Raw genomic sequence first — 13321 nt, forward strand, 5'->3', positions numbered from 1 at the left:
GAGATTACTTACAAAAAGATAAGAAATTGTTTGAGTGTAGTCCAAATCTTCCATTTTCCTCTGGTAAATTACAGGGGTCGTTCTCCCGCAGTGGAGACTAAATTAACAACTTAATTCCTTATTTACATAATACCTACAAACATGCATAAGTAGTACCTACATACCTATAGCAACTAACTTTTATTAGTTGTATCGAGTTTATGTATGTAGCCTTGCTTACAAACATGTAATCATTGTCAATGCACACTATGTGCCTGTCCTAAGCCAGGGTAGAGGCGAGGGTCGGCTGGGGAAATATTTTTGGATTACTCAGATCCGTGAAAATGTTTCCCTAGCTCACTCATATTAATTTGAAATCTTAATGTAGAGACTTATTGTCACTCTGATTACAAGTGATCTTTGGAAAGTTTATTTGGGTGTGTTGTAATCTTACAAGAAGGTAACACTTACACAACACGCTTGTCACACTTAGTGAGAAAATAAAATACATACCGTTAAAAATCCATCACATATTTTATACATAAGTTACCTACTTGTACCTTAAAAGTTGCCACATTAAGGCCCGTCGACGACACTGATGTATGAATGAGTGTAATTCTTCGTTGTAGGCTCGCATTTCGTAATGAAACTCATAACTCGATTCAAAAGTTATTCCAATACCTACAATGGGATTTTGGCATTCATAAATCAAAATACCTACTTGACTTGGACTTTTAACACAGCTTTTAATCTACTCGTATTCTTGAGAGTTGATTGGCACTCGTTTTTCGAGTATAGTAATGTGATAGTAACAGCTCCTTTGAACTTGGAATGCAATTTGGACGCCTCGTCCATCGCATCGGTTCAATTATTTTCGGACTTTTGCGATGAGAGTAAAACTTGAAGCACAAAAAATATTGTTTGCCTTCGGCAACTCGTTTCATACAGAATTTTGCTATAATGCTGAAAAAATGCAAAAGTACTGAAACAAATTATGGCTGTTAAAGGCCTTATTAAATAATTAATTATGTGAGCGCAGATGTTCTTATATGGCCATAAATAAAGATTAGGTACCTACTTGTACTACTTGAGTATTGTTGCCACAAAAATATCATGAAATGATACAAAAGCATACAACTTCCCTTTATTTTTATTCATTCATATGACAGTGGCTTCCAAATAAAAACAATTTATTCCCAAAACGCCGACATAAACGAATACGACCAAATGAGGCGGTAGAATTACTTATGGGGCCAAACGTTTCGTATGACTGGAGCTCGGAATAAAAACCGGCCAAGTGCATGTCAGACTCACGCGCAAAGGGTTCCGTACCATTGATTTATGTAATTAAAATTATTATTCTTTTAATTTAAGTTATTTGTATGAAAGATTACGCGGTAATAAGCGGTTTACGATTTACGAGGTATTAAAAAAAACTACTTACTAGATCTCGTTCAAAACAATTTTCGTTGGTAGTTTTTATAGTAATGTACATCATATGTTTTTTTTAGATTTTTCATTTTCTTATTTTAGAAGTTAGAAGGGGGGGGGACCAACTTTTTTTCACTTTGGAAGCGTCTGTCACGCAAACTATTCGGTTTAGAAAAAAAATATTTTAAATACCTCGATATCATTTTTGAAGACCTATCCATAGATACCCCACACGTATGTGTTTCATGAAAAAAAAAATTTTTGAGTTGAGTTAAAAATGGGGAGCCCCCAATACTTATTATTATTTTTTTATTTTTGCATCAAAATCTTAATGCGGTTCACAGAATACATCTACTTACCAAGTTTCAACAATAGCTCTTATAGTTTCGGAAAAAAATGGCTGTGACATACGGACGGACAGACGGACGGACGGACGGACAGACAGACATGACGAATCTATAAGGGTTCCGTTTTTTGCCATTTGGCTACGGAACCCTAAAAAGTAGGTACCTACTGTATGTAGGTTTTGCAAAGACATAAGTGCCAAGGCACATATTTCTTTAATGGTATTTTCGTTCTAGATAACTTAGATACAAGCTTAGACTATCTCGGAGTCTAGAAATTTAAAAGTGCACGAGGAAACTATGTAATTCATGCCAATACCTATATTTATCTCCCTCCTACTCAAAGTACCAAATATCTTAACATGTTTTCTATCCTCGCTGCGTTTAAGTACGGTTGTTTATTTAATCTTTCACCATTGCTTACATTTGCTTACACAGGGTTATGCTTTCTATTACGAAAAAAGTCTATTCCACGGTCTCGAATCGACATTTTATCATATAAACGTAGCAGCATTCGCTCAATTGAACTTCAGTTACACTGGATATTGGAGAGCACATTATATTTCGTTTTTACATTTTCATGAAGGTTGTGTTTTTTTTTGTTTTATCTTCCAATCCCCAGGCGGCGCCACAATTAATTACTCTTCCAGGCTCGATGCAACCTTATGTAACAGTTTTATTCACTGAAAGAAACTCTACATTCTATAATGTTACTTATTAAGTCCAAATAAGTGCGAATTCGGATCGCGCAATGCTTGCTCCGCATCACCTATAAATAAATTAAGCTTTGAAACTGAAGATTGCGGCCTTATATGAGTAATACCTGGCTTTATTTACAATTATAAAGTTATGGTTACAAGTTTAATATTACTGCACTGAATATTATACCTACTTAATATTATGAAAAAACTAAGTACCTACCTACCAGAGATCACTTTCTCCAGACAATTATAATATTATATACCAACATTGGAGCAATAAAGAATTTGAATTATAATTTTGCACAGAACTAAAAATAATTCTTCAAAGTTTTTAGAACTTTTCATCATTTTAATTAAGGATAGCGAAAAAAGAACTTGGGTTCCGTGTTACTCCGAAAATTTAACCCGAAAAATTCTAAAGGTGTTTTCGAATTGGGCGCACTCGGTATAACATTCCAATATTTTACAATGTTACGTATTCATCACGTTTATTTCCGAGTCATTCTGAAAATGAAGGTGGTTTATTCAAGCAACAACAGACATATTTATGTTCTTCATATTTTACATATTCAATAGTATGATTTGTAAGTACACAGCGTAGGTCACGTAACTATTCTACTTCGTATTGTATGCTCTGTGACAAAGGCTAACAAGTTGCTGAACTAACAATTGAACAACAATTCCCGGATACAAATACCATTCATACTCGCCAAGCGCACCTGGATGCTTTTCTATGTATAATAATAGAAAAAGATTACGCCAGCCTTGCAGCCGATTCGACACATTTTAACTTTCTGTAAAGAGTGATGAGCAAAAGTTTATTTTAAATTGCACATTTACGTACAACAACCTTAGGTATTTAGTAAATTATTTTGGGACTTGACTATTTGTTTCAATGCGAGTATGTATAAAAGTAATTTCAATTGATTATCTAATAATAAAATAAATAAAATCAAATAATACAACAAAATAGAAACAGAAAAAGTAAATTAACGAATTTTATTCCAGCACATTAGCACATATGCCTCTGCGGGCAGCGACGCGACGGAACGTAGGGGAAGACGAAAAACGCGGACGTTGCAAGCTAGATACGGCCTATCCACCGTGCGTCGGCAGGGGCTTATCGGCCTTTTTACATAATTTGCGGCCCTACCGGCGCAGCTGGAGCAAAAAGTGACCGTTGCTTTCATAAAAACCCATCCTAGCTTTGTGGCTCGTTTTACATTGGACTCCACTGCGAAAGCAAATTGCAGCAGAATGTTTGAACAAACGGCTCCCTCGTCGCTGTAGTTACCATAACTGTCTAATGAAGATAATGCAGTAGGTAAATCTGCATAAGAGTGGATAAACGAACTTTGGCACTGTAGAATAACAAAAAGAGTTGATTAACTTTTCACATGAGTTTAATAGTGATTTAGGTAGGTAAGGTGGTACATTATTTTTATAAAATGAATATCAAGCAAGATGAAGACATCCCAATAAAAATGTCTCAATCCAATAACGTGATTCTACGTGACAACATAGACTACGTCTATAATCCAATTTGGTAGTAAAATTTTTACAATATTGTGACCCCAAGCCACGGTTACAGGTGGCGAGAGCCTCGTGCACTTCTTATTAATATTATACAAACATATAGAACGATACATACGAGTATGCATGACAACAAACAAGTATATTATTATTTCATTAGTAGGTACCTAGTTGTAATATAATGTACGTAGAAATAAAAGTTTATTTAATATGTGGACTACATTGCACTGTTTAAGTATACTGTTAAGTACGAGTTATGTTCAATTTCGTTTCACTAGGAAATTGTTTTCATTTCGTTTCTTGAACGTATATGTAGGTAACTACCCCTAGTAGTTACGTGCGCTTTTGCTTTGTAAAATATCTAAAACAATTCCAACAACAACAGTCAAGTTACTTTTCCTAAAGTGGAGCACGGACGCTACGTGAAACGCCTGAGCATTCATAAATTGCAGAATAGCCTTCACGTAGTTCTGCATAGTAGCTTTATCTGGAGATAGACGTAGAGCCTCTAGCTACAGCACACGTAGCTCTACGAACTACGACGCGGGCAAACAATAGGATTGGTAGGCTACTCCCTAGAGGTTTTCCTTTCCGCATTATCACATTTTTCTATAGATATGTTTTCATTCTCGGAGAGAATGCTCACATTCTGCCTGTGTAGCTGTGCTTACTATCGATACCATCTCATCTACAATGTAAATAAAGAAAACCTAATCTTTTCTTTTCTTTCCCGTTTCTCGTAGTGAGTGCATACCTTCGCTTCTTAAATAAATTATAAATTTATACCCTACTTACTTTTTATGAAATCAAGGTGCGCGCCTAATTTTGGTATGTACCGAAGATTAATGTTAAATATGCAAATTATAGCCGAGTTTTTCGTTTGGGGGGGAAATCAACTGCAGGTACGATGACCTGGATAGTCAGAGGTGGGCAACAATTAGAATTAGAGACGCGCGGGCGGGTGTTTGTCGGGCGGCGTGCGGCACGCGGTGGGCGGGCGCGGGGTCCGCCGCGCTCGCGGCGGCGGCGGCGGGCGGCGGCGGCGGNCAGGCGCCGTCCGCGCGGAGCCCATGCGTGCCGCGTATTATGCCGGCGCCCCGGGGCCGTTCTCCACGTGCCGCGCGCCCACCGCGCACCGCCCCGCACAACAACGGTTCTAGCTACACCAAAACGCACGCGATAGCGCGTCTCCACTCTACCGGAATGTAAATATTTATGGATGTCAGTTTTCAGTTGTTTAGATTGGCTGTGAATTTTAAGGTACGTAATTAATAACACGATTGCAATTATTGCACGACGTTTACATGTAATTTTAATAGGTGTCGGTATCTATGGGTGTAATTAATTAAATTGACAACTTAAAAAAATATAAGCATGCCACTTCGATATCGCATTGTGCTTTATGCCTTTGTACATAATTGCTACTGTGACTTCGGTTAATGGCGTACGAAGTACCCTTCTATATTTGGATCGATAGTTAACCATTAAACGTAGGTACCCAGTAGCGTTGGTTCGAACAGATTTTTGCATTACATTAAGTGATTAAAATTTGACGGCGGGCAGCGGCAGTGCGCCGCCGCCGAGGTGCCAATTTAGCTTTCATTATATCCCACTACCCAATGTTTACTTAACTTATCAAAGTTCTTTAATATGGCATGAACTGTAGTTAGACTTATCCTGTAGTTTATCTCAATGTTTTATAGAAATTACTTGCAAGCGATAAAACAATCTATAACAAGTAATTTTTATTTACGTTCTGACCTTCCGCGCCTGACCCCTGCGGAATTCTAAAGCTACTTTCTAATGGAAAAGTCAATAATTTAGCAACTAAAGGTTTTCGCACTGTATACCTACAACATAGACATATACTCATTCGTTGTACAGTACATCTGCGTTTACAAACACAACGTAAATTCGTTCTGAACACATATTACAGCCAATCGACTAGCAATTTTGTAAATAAGATTTAATTCCTAAAACAATTTCGTAATTTTATTGTATGTCATTATGCACATTTGTTTGCAAAATTAGCTAAGTCTATTGACGCGGACTCTACGTACATTGTCATAATACACGAGTATGCTATCGAGGGACTGTCTTTGTTTTGCCACGACCCAAACAAACACCGTGTCAATGATTGACTAATGGCGAGAAGCCTACCTAAGTACCTACCTACTCTAGCCTGTAGTGTCCTTTTCATAAATAACAATACGAGTAATTTAATTTGAAATTCCAACCCTTTTTTACAAATTACCAACTTAACATATTCATTGGCATAAAATGTTTAGGTGAGAATGAAATCGGCAAGGCGTGTTCGGGTACATGAAGATGCTATACGTCATAGGTAATACATTTGTTATATTTTCTTTTCATTTGTAGCTCTGCCTAGACAAAATCTTCATTTCATACATTTACCTAATCAAAAATACTAATATTTCCAAAACTCCTAGTACTTTCAACCTAATTGATTAATTTTATTTGCATTGTAGATAGTTTGCAAAATTATAACCTATTAGATATTAATTTAAATAGAAGCGTAATTAGCTCCTACAATAAGTTTATTTTAAGTTTTGTCCCCTTCGTCTGAATGATAATACTTAATTAGAGATGAAACGGATAGTTGTTTGGCCGGATACCGGATACCGGATATCCGGCCAGCTGCTAGGCCGGATAGCCGGATATCCGGCGGCCGGATAGTTGGCCCATTGTCTCGTTGCATGTCGTGACGAGTTTAACGCCGCACAGGTGCTTCGAACGCGACCAGTGGGTCTATTAGTAGACTAGACTAGTCAAACTTTTCGAAAATCGAATCCGTTCGAATAGAATATCAGATTTTGCCACTTGAAAAGGGGGCAGATCAATTCGGGCGATTTCGGTTGCCATCGTGAGTGTGTAATTGAATAGCGAAAATTAAATTAGTTTACTTGCTGCATAATCTGACTGAACTGCATCATGTCATCAGACCATCAGTGAAAAAAAGATCGCATATTTTATTTGGCAATATTTCGACATTAACAGATAATAATATTTACTATTTATGTATTTGTCCTTAGAGTGAATAGCCCAGAAAAAGAAATTAGTTTTTGAAAGGCCTTAATATGGCTTTTTTTGTAACTTTTTGGACTTTAAATAAAAGCCGCCGTTATTATATGCCATTTTATTGATATTTACCTCAAATATTAATGTATTTTATTTTATTAACAGGAAATTGTCGTAGTTTTTTAATATCCGGTATCCGGCCGGATAGTGAGCCACTATCCGGTATCCGGCCGGATAGTAAATTTAGGCCGGATATCCGGCCTACCGGATAGTTACCGGATATCCGTTTCATCTCTATACTTAATTACCCCCTCTAAGTAAAAATTTTATTAAACACTGAATCTACGTAATTAATTTTATTGTAAATATGTATTGTGTCCCTAACCTCAATACTCTTTAGACCCCTTAAATGCATTCTTCAGTTACACTTACACTGTATAATATTTCTTTTCACTCTGTTACACTGGGTGTATGTTTGATAATTGATATTCAATTTATTACACTTTAACACAAAAACTATCTACAAAGGCTCTTATAACTTTTAATAACAATTTATTTAAATTGTCCGACTCTATAGTTCTAAGACACTAGATTTTTGTTGTTTTGTTGTTGTTAAAAGGTACGCATGCATATTACATAGGTACTCACCGCATAAAATCTGCATTACCTCTACTTTAAAATAACTAAAAATATAATGAATTGCAGTTCTATATGACGAAATATGCTGCTAACAATACTGAATATTTCGCGTGCACTACTTAACAGGGCATTAATACAAAATTTCAACGATTTAAACTTTTATGCAAATATTTTCCTTCCATGAGTTAAAACACAACAATTGCAAGTTGCTTTTTCCAATAAATACACTAAAAAAATCAATGGAAATTTATATTTGAATGATGAAAATAATTAGGAAATGTTATCCATTACTCGATACACCAGAATGGAAATTAGATTACTTACACTTTTTTTTAAATAATCGACTCTACCACTGAAATTAAAATCTACTACTAGAATCAAAAATTGAAAAATAAGAAAATTTGCATTTTTCAAATCTGTCTGGTACGTTCTAATAATTATGTTGACACAATGACTTTCTTTTGTTTTAAATTAAAGAAAAATCTCAGAATCAAGGCCAATGAAACTGTTAGAAACGATTCCAAGAAGTTCGCAGTTAATGGGTTTCATAATAAATACAGTCATTACGTTTGCTGTTATTTTCTACACTAATATTATGAAGAGGAGAACTTTGTTTGTTTGTTTGTTTGGTTGTAATGAATAGGCTCAAAAACTACTGGACCGTTTTTAAAAATTCTTTTACCATTTGAAAGCTACATTATCCACGAGTAACATAGGCTAAATTTTACTTTGGAAAAAAATAGGGTTCCGTAAAATATGTAGATAATGTAGTCCACGCGCGCGAAGCCGCGGGCGGAAAGCTAGTCTTAAATATTATAGAAAGATTTGGTAACAGGGTTCAGACTCGGAAAAGTGTCAAAACAGGTCACTGTCTATTTTATGTAGTTAGAACTACTTTAAATCATTTATTAAACTAATGTTACTTATATTTTGAAGAACAAAGAATTAATGTGCACGCTTAGGGTGACTTACAATGTTGAGCGCGCTTACATTTCAGCTGATAAGTAATACAGTAAGGTTATAAGATTCATTTATAATAACTTTTTTTGGGTTGTATAAATTGTTTAATAAATTTTGTATGTTGTAGGTTTACTATTAATTCTGTAAAATGATGTGTTTGCTTTCTTTATAACAAATGCAATTTAATAGGTAAACATATCGAACAATGTAAATTAACGTAGTAACTTGGACACAAACTGTTCAACCTTTCTGCATAACACATTACCAACGCTTAATTAGTAATTAGTGCATATTTGAGAGGTAGCTCTATAAGCTCTGTTTATAGACATAGCTGCAAGTGCTTTCAGCTCCGCCGCAGACAAGGCATAATTAATGTTCAAATTAACGCGACCATGCAGTTAAAATGTTTTACAGTTTTACCTTATTCTTAAAAATCAAATATTTTTATTTACCCATTAAAAGTAAATTTTCCGACTCGGTCATTAATGTTTCCCTGGCTTGTTCATTTCCGTCACAACGCCAACGTCGAGCTTAAACCGCTGTAAGTAGTTACAAGCATGGAATTTAGAGGGTGGATTCCCTGTAATAATATTATTACAGAGTAAGCATTTACTTAGAAAATATTTTGGGGCTATTTTCTTTCCTAGAGTCCACTTGTCTTGGTTCCGTAACAAATTCCCTTGATATATTAGCAAGAATAATATTTGTTTGGGAGTATTGCGATAGTATTGTAGATAGCTTGGATTATTCATAGGTTCATGACTGCTTAAATAGATCTAAGTTAATATAATAATTGTGATATGATTTAGTTATAGTATCCGTATCCGTTTTTATAGTTTTACAAAACATCAACCACAAAAAAACATAGAATAATTAAAAAAAAATATTAATCAGTACCCATATCTCAATAAATTATGCAACTCCGTATTTTAAAAAATGTTTTCCACCCAAGTTTATCTACCTTTTACAGTTATAAGTAGTGCTAATAATCCTCTTGAAGTAAAAAATCACTACTCAAAGCATTCATGCACAATTACTTTGCCCTTTGGTTTAATTTTGTTTATCATGTTGTAACATTTCTGGTGCCCATATGTATAAAATAAACAAAAGTAAGAAGAGAAAAAGGAAATCAGGGAATTTCCTTATAAATTATACGGGATACTGGCTCGCCGCCAGCTCATGGAGACCTAAAGGCCACTCAGTTGCGAGAGTGGTCCACATTTAAGGACTTTCAATAAGCAGCCGCTTTGTGAAAGGAAAAGTCGCACACAAATCATAAAAATCGGTTCAATTTTGTTCTTCTTTTTAGTTATTCAAGTTAACGATTTCTTAAAACTTTTGTTACAATTACAAGTACCTAATTGAGAAGCGTAACAATTTAATTTACATCGTTTTATGAGAGGTGAACTGATAATAATTATTTTTACGTAACCAGTTCGAGAACAGTAGATACCTAATTATTTATAAAATACGAGTCTAGTTAGTGTGTGTGTGTGTGTGTGTGTGTGTGTGTGTGTGATGATTATTATAGTGAAATAAGCCGCTACAACCACAGAGGGCAACAATAATTACTGTGTAACTTTGAAGACAGTTTATAACTCTTGAGTATAGTTAGATACATCAGAGTAGTAGAGTCAAGGACAAAGGAACCTTTACCAAGAGAAGAAAGTAATTGAAAGATTAAGTTTTAAATCTCTGCTTTATTAGTTTGTTCTTTATCAAAACATCTTTCAACTAATAAATTTTCACGGATTTAATTATAATCCCATTCAACTCAAACATCCGTGATAAGTTGCGGGAAAAATCGTAATTTTAATTAAAGTAAGAAGAAGTAAGTTTAGAAATTGGAAGGTATGTTTATATAGGGAAGAAGGAAACCCCTCTAAAATATGAAGTTTAAAATATGTTTGTATAAAAAATAAAAACCTTGGCGCATAAATGAAGCAGGTAGGTATATCTAGTCGATTTCAAATATAATAACTAAAATAACGTAAGCCGGAAGACGTAGCGTGGGTAGGCCTCCCCACTAGGTGGACGATCTGGTGAAGGTCGCGGGAACAGCCTGGATGCGGGCAGCGCAGGGCCGGTTCAGGGAAATCCTTGGGGGAGAGGCTTTTGTCCAGCAGTGGACGTCATTTGGCTGAAGCGAACGAACTAAAAAAAATTAAAACCGACTCCAAAAAACCTGCACTAAAAAGTAGAAAATAATTACATTATTTATTTATTAGGACAAATGTATACCATGATTGATATTTTTGGAGTCGGTGCCAGCCTGCTCAGTGCCAAGCTCAAGAAATGTTCTAAATTTACAGGCACCGACCTCCTCCTTTTTTGAAGTCGGTTAAAAATAAGTGGTTTATTCGTGTTACCTATATGTTTTAAAGTGACCCTCGAGGGCTTAATGGCTGTCAGCTGTTACATGTGTTAAGTTGGCCGTACTTATCTGCTTGTCACAAAAACGGGAGTTCTGAACAACTTCAAATAGCACTTGAGATAAGAAATGATGCCTATACTCGTATAAAGTGTGAAACTTTCGCTAGTCGTGGCCTAGAGATTAATGTTGGCATCTTTGTGTGAACTTTTGTAAAGCTAGACCAAATAATAAAAAAGCGTGTTCCCAACTGATACTTCGTCCGCCTGGGATTTGGTCTGTCAAAAAACCTTCCTTCCCTTATCGAGCTTCCTTTGATAAAAAACACAATACGAGATAACACAAAATAAAAATCATATTATTGAAGTCATTCACACTACAACACAAAAGGTTCTGTACTTTACGGACTCTATTAAAATTAACAACGGTGACGGCAACGTTCGTAGCATTTCGCAGCGTGTCTCGTAGTATTTTCAATTACCTAAGTCTATCCGATTTGTAGCGTGACTCATGGAAGGCTTAATGGGTGTGTATAACAGTTTTTATGAACTATTAAACTTTGATTTCCTATATAAATTGATTGAGAACATTTATTCGTAAAGCCTACAATCTACATATAACTCATCGCTCCGTCCTATAGATTACCTAATCATCTTTATGTAGGTACCTATAGGTAGGAGTGGGTGTTAGTTCACTCAATTATTACCATTTGTTTTCAAATTGAGTAATTTTGTAGATTCTACTGAAAAACATATTACAACAGACTAATAGTAGACACATTATGGGTTATTAACGGATTTGAACATAACATGAAAACAGACGAAAAACGGTAAAACGGAGGTTCTGTTACCAAAAATACGGTAATTACTTGTATAAAGTAATAAATTAGCTACACTCTTTAGACCATTTCAAGTTAATTATAATTTAAAAGCAATTGAACATTCAATTCCAAAATTAATAATGAGAATAGATAATAATTTTAGATGCGCGTTATTTACAAATATAGCTTGTAAATTAATAACATCGATGAAATGAATGCTTAGTTATTATTTGCAGTAACTAGGTAGGTTAACCAAACTCGAGACAACTGTTCTTCTTCTAACTCTCCTCTGAGGTGATCACGTGCCATTGAGCAATGAGCGAGTCGATGGGAAGACGATGTAAATGTAATTGCTGATATGGGAGAAATACTATCCCATGGTTCATATTGTGTGTTGCCATGTCAGTTACTCTGGTATTTTTTTGGAAAAGGACTTCAGTCGTCTTAATCAACCACTCAGTTCCAAAGCATTTGAAAAGCTTAGGAATAGCAAAATGTTGTGTACTTAATATCTCAAATACTTTACATCCGCATGAATAACAGAAGTAACGTTTGATTTGATGTAAATATTTTACCAAATCTACGAATCAAATCTTCGTAGTACCTGATGTTATGTATATCTTGCAAAGGTCACTCGATCTCCCAACGAAGCTATGATTAATATTTTCACGCCGTTTACTTTACGACCACCTCCGTAACGAGATGCTCTCCTGTGAGTTATTAATGTTATTATACAATCTAATCTGCTATTCTACCACTAGGATCGTAAAAAAATACGTTTATTATTCGCTTCACTTTTCTTTAAGTGCACAATAAACACAATCATAATTTAACTTCAGTATGCAACCCAACCAATTGTAATAAATGATGGCACATAAATCGTACAGAATACTGTAATACCGTGTAATTAATGGTATGCTTCTTCATTGTACTTACCAATAAATATACAAATAAATTATGAGCTTTAAAGCTTTTCAAGCTATGTTTAATTAACACGTAATCCTTAAAGGATTGAATATGGTGTTATTTTTTTGATAAACTGAATATTAACTCTGAAGTTTTTACTATGATTGATGATAAAAATGTATAGTTTAAGATCATGAGACGGAGTTTTTAGTCGTATAATGTTCGTTGTATAAGTATTCCCATTACAAATTATGCCAAAGAGGCTCGGTTTCAAGAAATAGCTTTCCTTTCTGGTCGTAGGAGTACTACTACTGTTTCCTCCCTACCCGCGCAGGGGAAAACCGGCTGCTTAGCAAAATCTAAATCTAGGTAAGTATAGGCTAACCTAAATAAAAAAATACTCATTTTGAGAAAGAGTCGTAATCAGGAAAAAGAAAAAAAATCATTTTAACCGATTATGCAAAAAACTGAACACACAATTCTCAGTTTCAAACAATTCCCGTGTAATGTTTCCGTCATAATAAAATTAGTATAGGCAGGAGCAACGAGTAATACGCATTTGCTTATAATAATTTATATAAGTCTACAGTAATAACAT

The 13321-nt window shown here is 35.1% G+C and overlaps 1 protein-coding gene across 5 annotated transcripts in view; it reads left to right on the forward strand.

Annotated features, from left to right (window-relative positions):
• Positions 1-5061: 5061 nt before the first annotated feature.
• KCNQ (KCNQ potassium channel) overlaps positions 5062-13321 on the forward strand; it is a 46449-nt gene continuing 38189 nt past the window's right edge. For all 5 annotated transcript variants that reach the window (XM_028300427.1, XM_028300426.1, XM_028300429.1 and 2 more), the window contains exon 1: positions 5062-5248. The gene's annotated coding sequence lies outside the window, so the exon portion shown is untranslated. The remainder of the gene's footprint in view (positions 5249-13321) is intronic.

The sequence above is a fragment of the Ostrinia furnacalis genome, unplaced genomic scaffold, assembly GCF_004193835.3.
Source record: "Ostrinia furnacalis isolate ACB-3 unplaced genomic scaffold, ASM419383v2 OfSCF0710, whole genome shotgun sequence".
Lineage (NCBI taxonomy): Eukaryota > Metazoa > Arthropoda > Insecta > Lepidoptera > Crambidae > Ostrinia > Ostrinia furnacalis.